Raw genomic sequence first — 10,296 nt, forward strand, 5'->3', positions numbered from 1 at the left:
TAACTTACCCCCTTTAGACTATCTTGGAAAACTACCAATTACCTTATTTCAGTTTGACAAAGAAACAGTCACTCCCTACATTATAATTTTATTTTATATTAAAAATGGGAAGATCTAAAAAGCATGCAAAAAATATGAAAAGCCAACCTGAAACTCAGGCAAAGCCTTATATCAGAGGGATTATGTAAATTGTCTACTTTCAACATGAAAAATTTACAAAGATTGATAAGAAAGTTTTTTCTTTTTTTTTTTTTTTATTTCTCCGTGGTCCTGAAGGCTAAAAAGTTTGATTTAATTCATCACTAACTAGGACAACCATCTGGAAAGCAGTCATCTTTTTTTCCTCCATTTCTGAGGCCTGGTGTGTACCCTTGCTTGCAGTTAAAACCTACATCAACACCTATTTCCTACTTCAGATTCCTCTAACATACCTTTTTAATTCTTCAGTCTTCTAGGCATAAATCGTTTCTATGAGTCAATTGCTTAATAATGATAAATGCTATCATTTTGGTGCCAGACCCTGCACTGGGTGTGTGAAATACATTATTCCATTTAATTCTCAAATATCTCAAGAAGTGAGTTTCATTTTCCACATTTACTGATAACTCAGCAAGCCCACACAATTTAACCAGACACACATACTGGATAAATGGTACAGTCTGGATTTCAGCTGAGTTCCAAAGCCTATGCTTTCCTCTTGGCCATAATACCACTCACATATCTATCTATAAAATAATATTTTTTGGTGTTTTTTTTGTTTTGTTTTGTTTTGTTTTGTTTTTGAGACGGAGTTTGGCCCTTGTTGCCCATGCTGGAGTGCAATGGTGCAATCTCGGCTCATTGTAACCTTTGCCTCCTGGGTTCAAGTGATTCTCATGCCTCAGCTTTTCGGGTAGCTGAGATTACAGGCATGTGCCACCACGACCGGCTGGGATTCTCCATGTTGGCCAGGCTGGTCTCAAACTCCTGACCTCAGGTGATCTACCTGCTTTGGTTTCCCAAAGTGCTGAGATTACAGGCATGAGCCACCGCACCTGGCCTTCCATTTTTAAATATATTTTTTCTTTCCTTTTTAAGGGAAATGGAGGGGGAAAAAGAAAAGTATTTGTGAGTGTTGCCAAGATAGTTTAAAGTCACATGCTGGTCTCATTATCTCATGTCTGAACCAGACTGACATGACTTGCACAGTGCAGATAGTTCGTTTGTGGTAAATATGGATTTGTTGCTGGTTGAATTCATATCTGTGTGGATGATGCTGTCCCAGAATTTCATCCTCCACCTTGTTGCGACTTTTCTTCTGCACATTTGCATGATCCTATTTGTCCAAGCAGCTTTTGGATAAAAAAAAGAGCCAGCCTCGCCTCATGAGAGTACCTTTCATCCCCTATATTTAATCAGAGATAAATCAACGTAAGTCTCCAACACACTGAGATTAAACTCCAGTAAAGTCAAGCCAGGAGTTAGCTGTGGAATCCTGTCATGCTATAGCTATGAAGTCATAAAGACCTTCAGATTCTTAGTCTGGGAATTCCATTTTTTTGGTCACTATTGCATGACAAATAGAAAACTGTGGCCAGTTTTTCATTTTGTTACCATGGATAACCTTTCCAATCTTTGCCTTTTCTCACACCCTCATATATATTTGCTATATAGCAACTACAGTATTGAGTATTATAGTGGATACAAAATACCAATTTTTTATTTTGTTGCCATGGACAACTTTTCCAATTGTTGCCTTTTCTCACATCCTTATATATATTCTCTACATATCATCTACAGTACTGAGTATTACAGTGGATACAAAATAGCTCTTAGGGTGGTTTCTTAAGATCTTAGACACTTCTTGAAAAGACAATACTCTTGTGAAACCAGAAGAAACAGGGAGGTGTATATTAGATGATTAATACAAAATATTGGTAGAGGCTATAACACAATGAAAAGTCAATGGGAGAGAAGATTCCTCTAAAACATAGGCACCAAGAAGGCTGAAGGAGGTGGTTCTTAAAAAGTGTTGATTTTCCAAGGTGAATAGCATTTAAGAAGATAAAAAGTAGTGAGGATATTGTTAGGAGAGTTTTCTCACATTTTGTATTAATTTCTTTTTCTTTTTCCTTTCTTTTTTATTTCTGATGAGCAATCAAACTGGGCATTTCTAAATTTCTTGCAAGCAGAGGCATGAACTGTCACTGTTCCAAACTGTCTTTTCAGAGATGTTTGTATAGCTAGCCACCTTGAAAGGTAGAGAGAATATCTCTCTTTGGGGCAATGGAGCAGACATGCTAACTGCCCTTTATAAAGCACTTAGTTTCCATAAGCTCAGAGTTCCTAGCCTGCAGTGCAACCTGCTGCATGTACTGGTGTCACCTGGCCCACTTTATGTCACCCTGTTGGGTGGTACACTGTGGGAACTGGAGCTTGGGGTAGTGACATAAATGCTAATACACCAGCTACCGCTATTGCTTTGGGTCATGAAACAATGGCAGCTAACTTCTTAGCTATCAGGTAGGATAATATATCAGACCCCTCACAGTTCTTAACAAATATATTTGAGACAAATATCACAGACTAAATAAAAGCCTAGAGACAGGAATATGCAGGGGCAAATGCAAAGAAAACTTTATCTCTCCAGGTAGCTTTAAATAACATCACTGGATTTGGTCCTTATAATTGAACTAAGAATACGACTGGCCAGATCTACCAAATGAATTAATTATACTCCAGATTTAAATGACCTACATTGTAAAAACATTTTATTTTTCTTTCCAGTGCCTTTTAAGGTAGAGGAGCAATACATTTAGTTAGGCTATCTGTGGCAGGACAGAATGAATCAATTCCCTTCCCTAAAAATGAGTGACACATCAAGGTGGGACTTACAAAAACCCTAACCCATTGTCTTAGTTGGTTTGGTCTGCTACAAAAAGTGCCATACAACCAACAGAATGGGAAAAAATTTTTGCAGCCTACCCATCCGACAAGGGGCTGATATCCAGAATTTACAAAGAACTAAAGCAGATCTACAAGAAAAAAACAAACAAGCCTATTCAAAAATGGGCAAAGGATATGAACAGATATTTTACAAAAGAAGACATACAGGAGGCCAACAAACATATGAAAAAATGCTCATCATCACTGGTCATCAGAGAAATGCAAATCAAAACCACATTGAGATACCATCTCACACCAGTTAGAATGGCGATCATTAAAAAATCTGGAAACAACAGATGCTGGAGAGGATGTGGAGAAATAGGAACACTTTTACACTGTTGGTGGGAATGTAAATTAATTCAACCATTGTGGAAGACAGTGTGGCGATTCCTCAAGGACCTAAAAATAGAAATCCCATTTGACCCAGCAATCCCATTACTGGGTATATATCCAAAGGATTATAAATCATTCTACTACAAGGACACGTGCACACGAATGTTCATTGCAGCACTGTTTACAATAGCAAAGACCTGGAACCAACCCAAATGCCCAACGATGATAGACTGGATAGGGAAAATGTGGTACATATACACCATGGAATATTATGCAGCCATCAAAAACGATGAGTTCACGTCCTTTGTAGGGACATCGATGAACCTGGAAACCAACATTCTCAGCAAACTGACACAAGAGCAGAAAATCAAACACCGTATATTCTCACTCATAGGTGGGTGTTGAACAATGAGAACACATGGACACAGGGAGGGGAGCACTACACACTGGGGTCCGTTGGGGGGAAATGGGGGAGGGGCGGGGGGTGGGGAGGTGGGAAGAGATAGCATGGGGAGAAATGACAGATACAGGTGAGGGGACGGAAGGCAGCAAACCACACTGCCAAGTGTGTACCTATGCAACAATCTTGCATGTTCATCACATGTACCCCAAAACCTAAAATGCAATTAAAAAAAAAAAAGTGCCATAAACTGAACGGTTTATAAACAATGGAGGCTGGGCGCGGTGGCTCACAGCTGTAATCCCAGCACTTTAGGAGTCCAAGGCAGGCTGATCACCTCACGCTGGGAGTTCCAGACCAGGCTGGCCAACGTGGAGTTTCCCTGTCTCTACTAAAAATACAAAATTAGCCTCGTGTGGTGGCACATACATGTAATCCCAGCTACTCAAGAGGCTGAGGCAGGAGAATCGCTTGAACCTGAGAGGCAAAGGTTGCAGTGAGCCGAGATTGCACCTTTGCACTCCAGCCTGGGCAACAAGAACAAAACTCTGTCTCAAAAATACATACATACATACATACATACATAACCCAGGAGATTGCACATTGTGTCACTGCAGTACAGCCTGGGCAACAGAGAGAGACTCTGTCTCAAATAAATAAATAAATAATGGGGACATATTTCTCACAGTTCTAGAGACTAGAAGTTTGAGATCAGGGTGCCAGCACTGTCAGGTTCTGAAAAGACGGTACGAGAGTTCTCTGGGGTCCCTTTGATTAAGGGCACTAATCCCATTCCTGAGGGCTCCACTCTCATGACCTAGGATCATCAAAGTCTCCATCTTCTGACACCATCCCATTATGGGTTAGGATTTCATCACATGAATTTGGGGAGAACACAAACATTCAATCTATACCACCCATTGTGAGTTTTAGTGTTCAACATAATGGGTGATAAAAGCACTGAAATGTTTACAAAGTTTATTTTCAGTGAATTAAATTTAGGCTTCACCAATCATGTTTTCCTTTCCACCTGAGTCACCAGGAAGTTAAGAGCCAATGGAACTCAGCTTTACTCCCATTGGTCTGAACAGTTCTGATTCTCCCTAGCTTTGACCTTCACATGATGTTTCTGCTAGCCTTGACTTTCTATTCATGCATGCTTTTTAACTTATTTTACATATTGATACATAGCCCCTCAAGTCTTTTCTGGAATGAAGAGACTATTTGTTAGTTAATAATAGATCACTGATTATTTACATAATTGAGTTTTGATGAATCTATCAACTGTTAGCCCAAAATCTCACCTCCTTTTCTCAATACCTTTCTAAAGGCAGAAGTAAAAATTCCAGCCAGATGTGCATTAAGCAGTCAATGTGGCTATACTCTTCAACCTCTATATGCTGCATAATGGTTTTCTGCTCATTCAGCAAACAGTCCAGAAGCTGGGAGATGGAGAAAGGAAGTCCAACACCGTACGTTTTTTTTCCAAAGAGTCACAAGGATTCCCGTGATCATGGAGGGCAAAGGTACTATCCAGATTGTGTCTAAATACTATACTGATTAGCTCTACATAAAAGTGTACAGAGAATGTGCTTGTAGATCACCTCGGCATATTCAGGCTGATGGCAGCATATCAGCAATATGTGTTTCTGCTAAATTGCACTTTTTTTATTTGTGACTTGATGATTTTCCTTTAAGCCTGTTCTGTGGGCAGAAGTCTACTCTGCTTTCCAAAGTGCTAAGTAGATCTGATTGTAATATGTTTACAGAGACAACTAACTTTTTCAGATCAGTAGAGTTGCATTTAATACTAAAAATGTCACATGTCCCTGCATTTTCCAATAAATCTATCCAAAGCCTTCATTTGATACTTTGTGTTTTGCTGAAATGACAAATATTCTATTTATAGCCTTCCTAGAGATTATCAAATTCAGATAACACATTCTGAAAACTTCTCGAATGTTAAACTGTACTTAATTTTGATTACTTATCACAGATCTCGATAGGCATTTCAATGTAGTTTAGCTGGATATTAAATTAATAGAACATTAAATCTATAGATGCTGTCTGTGCTTCAAGAAAATCTAGAAAGCAAGTTGTTTTTAATAGAATTTGTTGTAGTGACCAAATTAACTACAGTAGCGGTCCTCAACTCCCAGGCCTCTGACCGATACTGGTCCATGGCCTGTTAGGAACTGGACCGCATAGTAGGAGGTGAGTGGTGGTCAAGGGAGCATTACTCCCCGAGCCCCACCTCCTGTCAGATGAGCAGTGGCGTTAGATTGCCATGGAACCACGAACCCTATTGTGAAGTTCACATGCGAGGGATCTAGGTTGCTCACTCTCATGAGATGGAACAGTTTCATCCCAAAATCATTGCCCCCCACCATTGTTTCCTCCCTCTGGTTTGTCTATCTTTTCCCTCTCATCTTTATCTAGCCTACTCACTCAGTGTCTACCAGACATGTGCCAGAAATGTTGGGGACTGCCAAACTGTAGTATTATTGCTACTTAACTTTCCCATTGTGATGTAGTTTTACACATTTTCATATTTTTAAATATATTTTAAATATATTTTTTATATATTTAAAGATACGTGATGTTATCTAAACTAATCACTGTAACACGGCTCACTTTCAACGAATTTTAATCATACATTAAAAGATACACATTTGAAACAGGTAAATTAGTGTGTAATTTGTGCTATAAAATGCAGTACTGGGGAGGGACGGGGAGGTGGGGAGGTGGGAGGAGATAGCATGGGGAGAAATGACAGATACAGGTGAGGGGAAGGAAGGCAGCAAACCACACTGCCATGTGTGTACCTATGCAACAATCTTGCATGTTCTTCACATGTACCCCCAAACCTAAAATGGAAATAAAAAATAAATAAATAAATAAATAAATAAAGGCAGGGGATCAAGTTCAGAACAGAAATAAAATTTTAAAGAAATGCAGTACTGCTTATGGAATAGCACTTGATCTAAAAAACTGTAAAATAATTGCAAATTAGTGGCAGAAGTCACTGTTACTTAAAAATCAATCCCAAACTAAAATGAAACAGTTCTGAATGATAATACGTCAATGAGAATAGTTTTATTTAGTAAGTTTATATTCACAAATAATGTAACAGATCTGAGCAATTGTATAAGTTGAGAAAATACGTAACTACAAATTAATTAAGAATGGAATAGCAATTCTCTGAATTATCAAACACTTTTGTTTTAGCCTACCATGTGATCCAACAATTCTAATGCTGGGTATACGCCCAAAAGAAAGGAAATCAGTATATCAGATAGGTATCTGTATGCCAGTGTTTGTTGCAGCACTGTTTACAATAGCTAAGACTTGGAAGCAACCTAGTACTCCAATGACTTAGAGTGTTCTTGGATTGTTAGCAACTCAGTGGGTAAATGCTTGAGGGGAAGGACACCCCACTCTTCATGATGTGCTCATTTCACATTGCATGCCTGTTTCAAAACATCTCCTATACCCCATAAATATATACATCTCCTATGTATCCACAAAATTAAAAAAAAAAAAAATACCAAAATTCCAGTGAAAAAGACATTCAGCTCAAAACAAAATCTCAGGTATGTGTTACTCATAATGAGAACCTTATGTCATTAAGAAAAGGTTAAGTTACATTTAGTATAATTTATTTAGAAAAACAAAGTTGGCTGGGCACCATGGCTCACACCTGTAATCCCAGCACTGTGGGAGGTCGAGGCAGGCAGATCATGAGGTCAAGATCGAGACCATCCTGACCAGCATGGTAAAATCTCATCTCTATTAAAAATACAAAAATTAGCTGGGTGTGGTGGCACATGCCTGTAGTCCCATCTACTCGGGAAGCTGAGGCAGGAGAATGGCTTGAACTCAGCAGGCGGAGGTTGCAGTGAGCCGGCATTGCACCACTGCACTCTAGCCTGGGCGACAGAGTGAGACTTGGTGTCAAAATAATAATAATAATAATAATAATAATAATAATAATAATTCTGTACAATGTTTCCTTCTCAAGGCAGACACCTACCTGTACATATCTTAGGTTTCTGGTAACTAGTTTCAGCTGTCTCAATATAACTGATAAGGCAGTATTTTAGTTAATATGTATTAAGTTCTTAAAGTGTAAGTAAGTTCTCCTCCATGTGGCTACCCGCCTTTCCACTGGCCTTCCCAACTAGAATTGGTTATAGTCAAATGTCTAGGATCCACAGTTGTTTTCATACAGGACCAGGCAGCAAATATGTTAGGCTTTGAAAGTCATATGATTTCTGTCACCACTACTCAATTTAGCTGTTTTAGCATGAAAGTGAGCATAGACTGTATGCACAGTCAACAGGTTATGAAATAGACATGGCTGTGTTCCAATAAAACTTTATAGAAACAGGTGGTGGGACGGAAATGTTGACTCCCCACCCCCAACTCTTCGTCCTGCAGAGAAAAGTCTCGTTACTCCCTTCACTATGTCAAAGAAGAAAACAGAAATATATGCAGTTGTTGACCACCTAACACAAATGTTCTGTTAAATGTCTGAAGATCAAGATGAAGAATTGAGTTAGAAATGTGATCACATGCCTCAGTTATTAAAAGCAGCCCTAATTTAATGAGCTGTTCCCACTTAAACAGGTCTTTTCTCTTAGTGTATGCAGATTACACAGAGATACATTTAAACATCTGAGATGTTTCCTCAAAGGGATTATTTCTGGAAAGCTTGAAGAGTTTTTACTTTCTAGTACAAGTACCTCTTTTGAAAACGTGAGAAAGATCAGAAATTACTAAACTTGCCCTCAATATTCTTCTCTTAAGCTAGAAAAAACAAAATTCAAACACTGAATATCATGGTCTGTAACAAAGAAAACACCAGTTGCAAATGTGGAGAATTGATTCTCTTTGCTGAAGTGAAAACTAAGTGTTGTTCTAACTAAATTTTGGACTGGAACTAGAGTATTCTAAGAAAAATAATATAAAAGGTAAGCCCATTCTTTTATACATTTATTTATTTATTTATTCTTTCAACAAATAGTACATGTGTTTGTTGAAAGATAAATATATAAATTATGTATACATATTATTTGTCATCAAATATATGATGAGAATACATTAGCTTGTAATGGTAAGATATAATTCTTGTACTGTATTTGTGCTTTATTGAAGCAGAAGAAGCAACGTACAAGAAAAACTATACCTGATGATACTATGTGCCAGCACCTTCAGGAACTGGGAACACAATTGTAAGAAAACAGACAAAAATATTTCACAAACATTACATTGTGTAGTGAGAGACAGAGAACAGACAAAGTAAAAATTTTAAATATACAATACATTTGATGACAATCAATAACATCGTGAAAAATAAAACTGGGAATGGGATTAGGAAATGTAAGGCCTGGGAGTTACAATTTCATACAAAGTAGCCCAGACAAATCCTCAGTGAGGATGTTGACATTTCAGTCCAGGGACACTGAGGGGTAGAGCCCAAAATAGAGTGAAAAGTGGTGCAGACAGAGGGAAAAACAAGTGTAGGCGCTCTAAGGTGACACCATGTCTGATGTGTTGGAGAGTCAAGAACAGAAACAGGTATACCAGTTAGAATATTGCAACAACCAGGCCTGACACAGTGGCTCACATCTGTAATCCCAGCACTTTGGGAGGCTAAGGTGGGAGGATCATTTGAGGCCAAAAGTTCAAGACTAGCCTGGGCAACATAGCAAGACCCTATCTCTATTAAAAAAAAAAATTTTTTTAAGCAAAAAAAGATTAGCCCGGCATGGAGAGGCATATCTGTAGTCCTACCTACTTGGGAGGCTGAGGCAGGAAGATTGTTTGAGCACAGGAGTTCGAGGTTACACTGAGCTATGATTGCACCACTGACTCCAGCATTGTTAGCACAGCAAGACTCTGTCTCTCAACTCGTGTGTGTGTGTGTGTGTGTGTGTGTGTGTGTGTGTGCGTGTTGCAATAACCAGGTGAGACATGTAATGACTTGGACTAAGGTGATAGTAGTAGAGATTTTCCTACTTCTAGCTTTTCCCAGAATTAATACATCTTAACAAAAGACCTGGAAAGAAATGGGATATGGTTTGCATATAATCTTGCTGCAATTCAACAGCCTTTCCTTGGTGAGGGATCCCAGAATAGTTGGGCAGGGAGAAAGGTCAGAAAGCCACATGCAGTATCTCATAAGGGTTTCCTCTGGAGTATCAGAGATTCTAGACTGATAATGTTAAGTTTGGGCATGAAAGTAAATGAGTAGCAGAGGAAAATATCCATTACAGTCACTACCAGTCTCTGGAGTAAGGTACATATTTCCCCTGAGTTGCTAAATCTGCCTGTGCTCATCCCTACGTTTTCACCACTTGCTCTAGGCTCATTACATGGTTGATGGGTGTTGTATGATTTTCCTTTTCAGGACAGTGATATTATATGAAGGTTTCCTTTTGATATTGAGGCTAGAGAGAAGGATGGGAAATTCTCCATTCTCTGTTTCTTCAGTACAGAGAACATGGGCTCATGATACACTAACAAGTGCAGAGGGTAGAGGGAGTGTTTCATGGAAAGCTTGGTGTGCTCCACAGTGCCTACAACAGGTGCCAGTCATTATTTGCTCTGTCAAGTTTAATTGAATTACACAACAA

This window comes from Saimiri boliviensis, chromosome 3 (assembly GCF_048565385.1).
Source record: "Saimiri boliviensis isolate mSaiBol1 chromosome 3, mSaiBol1.pri, whole genome shotgun sequence".
Classification (NCBI taxonomy): domain Eukaryota; kingdom Metazoa; phylum Chordata; class Mammalia; order Primates; family Cebidae; genus Saimiri; species Saimiri boliviensis.